The following is an 8,373-nucleotide window of genomic DNA, read 5'->3' as shown; positions in this document are numbered from 1 at the left end:
CATGGATTTTAGGGCAGCATAAAAAAGCATTCAGTGACGCTCCTATTGCGAAGGAGATTATGACAATTAGTTACTTTTTAAAAATGTGGCCATGACTTTCGCTCGGACCTTCTACTTGGGCAAAATGTAATAACCGGACCTTGGGGACTTTTAATTGAATACCCCTGCCCTAAACCATCCCTTAGTTATGCTGCTATAGGTCCATTTTTATTGCTTCTGTGGGAGACTGGGAGATTTTAAAAATGATCAAAATTATAGCAGTAGAGTTAGTTAGTTGAGTGTGCATGTAAGGTGCACACTATATGTTATCCACGCGCTTATTGAGTGTGCGTGCAAGGTGTACACTATATGTTATCCACCGCACTTATTATTGAGTGTGCCTGAAAGAGCACACTCTTTAAAACCTCTCGGGCTTATTATTGGTGTGGGTGCCCAAAGGGCTCCCCCACTATTGTTATCCAAATCTTTATTGAGTGTGCCTGAAAGAGCACACTCTTTAAAACCTCTCGGGCTTATTGAGTGTGCGTGCAAGGCGCACACTATATGTTATCCACCGCGCTTATTGAGTGTGCCTGAAAGCGCACACTATATGTTATCCACTGCACTTATTCTTATTGAGTGTGCGTGCAAAGCGCAGACTATATGTTATCCACCGTGCTTATTGAGTGTGCCTGAAGGAGCACACTCTTTAAAACCTCTCGGGCGAAATGAATAATATTCTACAAATCATTCAACTTTTTCTGCAAATATTTTCCTATTTAAAATGCATTACACAAACTTCAAAACATTCTACAATTTCAACAAGTTCTACTACTACTACAGACTTCATTCAAATGTCAAATTGTACACAAACTCTTCAACTATTAAACTCGTATTTAACTTCAAAATCTTTTACCGTTTTTAAACTATCAAGGCTCAAAGTTGAGCAGGTTTTTACTCAAATTCTGCGTTTATAATGAGTGTGTATGTGGTTTCCTAGAGTGATGACATCATCAGCTAGAGTGTGAAGATGACAAAACGATCAGTGAAAAGATAAAACGTTTTCGACTATGGTGGCCTCAAATGCACAGCTACAGACATGATTATACCATCAAAACGTAGGAAAATTCGAGGTGGTCGCAGTGATAATACTGTTGAAGCTGTCTCTGTTATAGTTTTGGCTCGCTACGCGCTAATTGATCGACTACTCTCCCCCACAGCTTCATAGACTCGCATGTTATTCGGAGCAGAGAATTTTCCGGAAGAAGCAGGCAGCAAATGTGCTTGCTCTGACTCTTGAGGCCAAAGTTTATACAATTTTTTCCTGAAACTTGGCAAGAACATGCTCCACAAGACGAGCATTCTTCTGGTCATTTCAGATTTTGGTTTGAGGCATACCTTATAGGTTGTTTTTGGCCACCTTCGAGGGGGATCATTCAGACATATACTGTGCATCTCAGTAGGACAGACAGTGCATGCAGCACCTGCGACTAATTAACATGCTTATGTTAATTCTAACAGGTGCAGATTAGCTACTGCTGATTAGGTCCTGGTTGCTCAGCCTGCTTGAGGAGGAGAGGGGGGAGGGGCCAGCAGACAAAAGCCGAGCGGCAGCCATTTTTGTAGTTCTTGGCACTTAATTTGAACTCGTCTAAACTTTTTCTACAAATATTTTACCATTTCAAATACATTATACAAACTTCAAATCTATATACAGACCTACAATTTAAACTACCTCTCCATCTACTACAGAATTCAGTCAAACTACACAGTTCACCAAGATCTTGTACTACCCCCCCCCCCCCCCCACCCCCACACCAAACAACACAACAGGCCTCATATACTCCCATGTTAAAAAGCAGGAAATTTTCTGGAGGAAGGCAGAAGTAACGTTTCTCTCTCTTGCTCCCAATGGCACATTTCTTCATTTATCGACACAAAATGAATATGTAAAACGATCAGGAAGGGCACAGGATGCTCAAAGTTAAGCTGGTTCATTGATTGGAAATACGGTTTTGGCCAGAAATCCTTCCCGTTCGAGAGGAGGTCTCAGCATTTTCTCTCAATTTCTAAGTGACATTCTAACAGGTGCAGTAACTGCTCTGCTGATTACAGTTGGTCCTGGTTGCTTGGCAACCTCAGCCTGCTTGAGGAGGATAGGGGGGAGGGGCCAGCAGATAGAAGCTGAGCGGCAGCCATTTTTGTAGTTCTTGGTACTTAATTTGAACTCGTCTGTGTAAAATGGCAGACAGAGACAGCAGAGCGTTAGCGCGCGCACACACACGCACACACAGTAACACAGACACACACACACACAGACACACACATACAGTCAGAGAGGCAGGGGACACAGACACAGATTGCAACACATAAGACAAGACTCCCTTCAAACTAAGAGTTCCTTCAAAATAAAAGACTTAAAACTCTTCTTAACAGCTCTCACCTACTTCCACAAATTTTGTATTACAGAAATAAAAATTATACAACGGCATTCAGCTCATTTTACTTCTACACTAACCTTCTACAATCCTTCTACAGACCTACAATTTAAACTACCTTTCCTTCTACTACAGAATTCAGTCAAACTACACAGTTTACCAAGTTCTTGTACTATTATTTTACTCAATTATACTATTAATATTCTACAAATTATTTAACTTTTTCTACAAATATTTTATTATTATACAAACTTCAAATCTTTATACAGACCTACAATTTAAATCTTCTACTTTACTACAGACTTAATATAAACTACACATTTCAACAGGATCTTGTACTATTACACTTTTATTCAGAAATTATTTTAGATTCAACTCATTTAGAACATTTCTACAGACACAAGCATGCACACACACACACACACACACACACACACACACACACACACATTAACACAGACACAGTAACACAGACACACAGACAGACACACACACAGACACACGCACACACACACAGAGACACTGAACAGACGCTCAGTAAACAGATCGTGTTCAAACCATAAAAATCTGCTGATCTACGATCAATACAGGCTGAGCTGCACACCTGGACAGGTGAGTCTCAGGACAGTCTCAGGACAGTCTCTACAATCCTTCTACACTTTAAATTACTTCTCCTTTACTACAGAGCTCAGTTAAACTACACAGTTCACCAAGATCTTGTACTATTATTTTACTAAATTCTACTATTAATATTCTACAAATTATTAAACTTTTTCTACAAATATTTTACCATTTCAAATACATTATACAAACTTCAAATCTTTGTACAGACCTACAATTTAAACTACCTCATTTTCAACAGTGAACTGCTCTGGCATACTTTCACCGAGAGACTTCATTTGAACTTTAAAACGCAGGTATGCTTCCCTTATCTTCAGGGATTCACTACACTCATCGACAGCTTCTACCGTTTTTAAACTATCAAGGCTCAAAGTTGAGCAGGTTTTTAGTTAAATTTCTGGGTTTATAATGGGTGTGTATGTGGCGGAATGTTTGTGCTAGAGTGGATGACATCATCAGCTAAAGTGAGGAGCAGGGAGAAAAATCAGTGAAAAAATAAAACGTATTTGACTACCGTGGCATCAAATGCCCAGCTACAGACATGATTATCCCCTCAAATGTAGGAAAATTCGAGGTGATCGCAGTGATAACACTGTTGAAGCTGTCTCTTTTGGCTCCATACAGGCTAATTGATCGAGTACCCCCCTCCACAGCCTCATTCACTCCCATGTAAAAAAAGGAGGGAAATTTCCTTAAGGAAGGCAGAAGTAACGTTTCTCTCTCTTGCTCCTGAGGGCACGTTTCTTTATTTATCGACACAAAATAACTATGTAAAACGATCAGGAAGGGCACGCGATGCCCCCAGTTATGTCGGTTCAATGATTGGAACTACGGTTTGGCCAGAAGTCCTTCCTTTTCGAGAGGAGTTCTCAGCATTTTCTCTCAGTCTCTAACTGACATTCTAACAGGTTCAAACTGCTCCCCTGATTACAGTTGGTCCTGGTTGCTTGGCAACCTCAGGCTGCTTGAAGGAAGAGAGGGGGGAGGGGCCACAGAAGCCGAGCGGCAGCCATTTTAGTAGTTCTTGGCACTTAATTTGAACTTGTCTGTCTAAAATGGCAGACAGAGACAGCAGAGCAGCTAGCTCGTTAACATGCTAATGATAATTACCATTAGCCACTAGGAATTAAATACATGCTAATGTTAACATGGTAATGCCAACATGGTAATGTTAATTGCTAGTGCATCAGCGTTAACATGCTAATATTAACATGTTAATGTTATCATGCTAATGGTAATTGCTAGCGCATCAGCGTTAACATGGTAATGTTAACATGCCAATGTTAACATGCTAATGCTAAAATGCTAATGCTAACTGCTAGCGCTTCAGCGTTAAAATGCCAATGCTAATGTTAACATGTTAATGCTAACATACTAATGTTAACATGCTAGCGCATCACCGTTAACATGTTAATGCTAACATGCTAATGTTAACATGCTAATGTTAACATGTTAATGTTAACATGCTAATGTTAACTGCTAGCCCAACAGCGCTAACATGCTAATGTTAACATGTTAATGCTAACATGCTAATGTTAACATGCTAATGTTAACTGCTAGCCCATCAATGTTAACATGATAATGTTAACATGCTAATGCTAACTGCTAGAGCATCAACGTTAACATGCTAATGCTAACATGATAATGTTAACATGCTAATGGTAACTGCTAGCGCATCAGCGTTGACATGGTAATGCTAACATGCTAATGTTAACATGTTAATGCTAACTGCTAGCCCATCAGCGCTAACATGTTAATGTTAACGTGCTAATGCTAACTGCTAGTCCATCATCGTTAACATGCTAATGCTAAAATGCTAATGGTAACATGCTAATGCTAACTGCTAGCTAAAAATGCTAATGTTAATTGCTAGCACGTAAGCGCTCGCTGCTCCTGTGTCTAAATAAAACATGTTAAAAATGACTGTTTGAGGTGTGTTTTTTGAATATAGACCCCCATCAACAGCCCACTCATCACTCTCAAAATTTCTTTTCTAGTACTGAATTTGCTGAGCAGTGTCAGTAATAATGCATGGGGGCGACGGGGCCAGAGTCAGGCACACTCAAAATTTCTTTAGAAATTTTTCTAGTTCTTATTAAACTTTTTCTGACGCCCTTTTTTTGGTTCGCTACTCCTCCCAGAGTTTTTGTCGCACATACACAAAACGGGTATCGAAACGAGCGGCTCGGCCCGGTACATGTGTGCTATGACTTTTCTAAGAGTTTCGGCAAACGGTTTTGCCAAAAATCCAGAAAAACGAAGCCAAAAAATGAATGGGTGTGTATTGTGAGAACTTTCCAGAGCTAGAGTGAGTGATGTCATCGCTAGAGTGGAGAGGGGAGAGAACAATCAGTGAAAAAAAAAACAGATTTGACTACCGTGGCCTCAAATGCCCCACTACAGACACGATTTCTACATAGAAACGTAGCAAAATTTGTTGTATCACTCACATTCGCCTGCCAAAGCTGTCAGACATATAGTTTTGGCTCCGTCGCCTCTTGATCGACTACTCCCGCCAACAGCCTCATAGACTCCCATATTAAAAAAGGAGGAAAATTTTCTGGAGAAAGGCAGAAGTAACGTTTCTCTCTCTTGCTCCTGGGGGCACATTTCTTGCATTTATCGACACAAATGAATATGTAAAACGATCAGGAAGGTCTCATCGTGCCTCAGGTTAAGCTGGTTCAATGATTGGAACTACGGTTTGGCCAGAAGTCCTTCCTTTTCGAGAGGAGTTCTCAGCATTTTCTCTCAGTCTCTAACTGACATTCTAACAGGTTCAAACTGCTCCCCTGATTACAGTTGGTCCTGGTTGCTTGGCAACCTCAGCCTGCGTGAAGGAGAAGAGGGGGGAGGGGCCACCAGAAGCTGAGCAGCAGCCATTTTAGTAGTTCTTGGCACTAATTTGAACTTGTCTGTCTAAAATGGCAGACAGAGACAGCAGAGCAGCTAGGCTCGTTAACATGTTAATGATAATTACCATTACGCCACTAGGAATTAAATACATGCTAATGTTAACATGGTAATGCCACACATGCTCATGTTAATTGCTAGTGCATCAGCGTTAACATGCAAATGCTAACTGCTAATGCTAACATGGCTGGGTAACCCAGATAAAAAAAACATGTGCATTAAAAAGGTATATTCATTGTGCATGTAAAAACAGACAGACAGATAATTAACGAAAAAATGTGTTAAAAATGTATTAATTTCATATCTAAAAAAAAGAGAGAATATGTGAGTTAAAAGACTGTCAAATCATTAGAAGAAAAGAGTATTTGTGGTTATTCATGTGGAAAAAACTAGGGGAACTTTAATTTGAAAGGGATGAGTTGTGGCTCCGGTCTGTCATAACAGACGGAGGAGCAGAAGCAGTCTGTAATCCCACCTGACGCAGGTTCACTTTCGCTAAAGCCTCTAGAAGGGAGCAAGAGGAAGCATGTTCTGGACACGGTCTTAATGTCAGGGACGGAGAAAACAGAAAAGTGGATAAACTGGAAAAAGTGATTAAAAACTCTGAAAAAAACAAAGGAGGAATCTCCCCGGACGACCACGACCTGCGGAGTGTCAGTTGGAGGATCGCTCGGGTGAAGAATCGAGCGTGAGAGATCGTCCTGCTGTGCTAATGCTAAATGCTAAACGCTAATGCTACAAGCTAAACGGCTAACTCCGTGAGCTAACCACTCAGCCTCATGCTAATATCGGAGCGCTAGCTCCGGGGCTAATCGCACTGCAGAGTCACACCAAGTATTGATGAATAAGCTCTGATGTAACAATTTTTGTCTAGCTTTTTTGAGTTATGGTGTGCTATGTGTGTGACTGGCGACCATATTGTTTTTTAAAGCACATTAAGTTATGGTTTCTTACTGTGAACATTACAAGAATTTACATTTTGGTTATTGTGATAATTAATATGTTAATTGCTATGTAAATAGCATATATATATGTGATGGTCATGTTGAAAAATAATCATTTGGTATCATATATAACTTATAATTGTTACCTTTTGCCTACTGAGAAATTGTGATCTTATTTTGCAATACAAGTTTAGTTAAAGCACTTATTCTCTCACAGAATATAGAGACAATTTAAAGTAATACATAGTTTAAAGATCTGAGAATTGAAGAAATATGTTCTGATGCTACTTATTGTAAGGTTCAGGTTTTTGAGGAACCCTTGGATTTCGATAGAGCCTGTCGGAGACGGGCCAGAGAGAGACGCTGGATGGCGAGCCGACCCTGGAGGATCGTAGACGTACACCGCAGAATTGAATCCTTTGCTCACTTTTACACATACACACACACCCACCCACAATCGTGTGGCCTGGACTGACACCTAAAGGGTGCAGATATTTGAAGTGAACAGACCACAAAAAAAAACACGCGCAGCTGCGAAAACTTTTTATTTGTTTATTACTTTATACCTACACGGGTAAGGCTGTTGTATGTATTCATGTGGTTTATTATTCTCTCCCAGCTTCATATAAAAATAGGGGAGCATTGTTCTCATTAACAAAAGAGCCACAGTGTCGTGTCGTTCATGTGCATCGGTTGGTTACACCTCGGCTTTGTAGCCGAATTTAAATCTTCTGTTTCTTATTCTGGCCATTAGTTCAAGTTATTATTATCATTGAGTGTGCGTGCAAGGCGCACACTATATGTTATCCACCGCGCTTATTGAGTGTGCGTGCAAAGCGCACACTATATGTTATCATAGCCACCGCGTATGTCTTTCGCTTATTATTATTATTGAGTGTGCGGCAAGGCGCACACTATATGTTATCCACCGCGCTATTCATTATTATTGAGTGTGCGTGCAAAGGCCGCACACTATATGTATCCACCCGCGCTTAATTCTTCTTACTTAGTATTGAGTGTGGTGCAAAGCGCACTATATGTTTCCACCGCGCTTATCTTATTGAGATGTGCGTGCAAGGCGCACACTATATGTTATCCACCGCGCTTTGTCTTATTGAGGTGTGCCTGAAAGAGCACCTCTTTAAAACCTTCGGGCATTGAGTGTGCGTGCAAAGCGCACACTATATGTTATCCACGCGCGCTTATTCTTATTATTAGTGACGAGTGCCTACGACAGACTCGTCACTACTCACAGAGCTAGACGAAGCTCTGGGAGTAGTTAGACGAGTGGCCGTAGGCAATGCGTCAACTATTGTTCTTCTGCGTGTTTCATTGCATTATTAGTGAAGAGAGTGCCTACCGCACACTGTTCAACTACGCACAGGAGCTAGCAAGCTCTGGGAGTATTGCCGCAGGCCGTAGGCAACTCCGTCAAACTATTGTTCTTCTGCGGTGTTCATAAGATGAATTAAAATTAT

This window comes from Larimichthys crocea, chromosome I (genome assembly GCF_000972845.2).
Source record: "Larimichthys crocea isolate SSNF chromosome I, L_crocea_2.0, whole genome shotgun sequence".
NCBI lineage: Eukaryota > Metazoa > Chordata > Actinopteri > Sciaenidae > Larimichthys > Larimichthys crocea.
Note: the sequence above shows the minus strand (reverse complement) of the source record.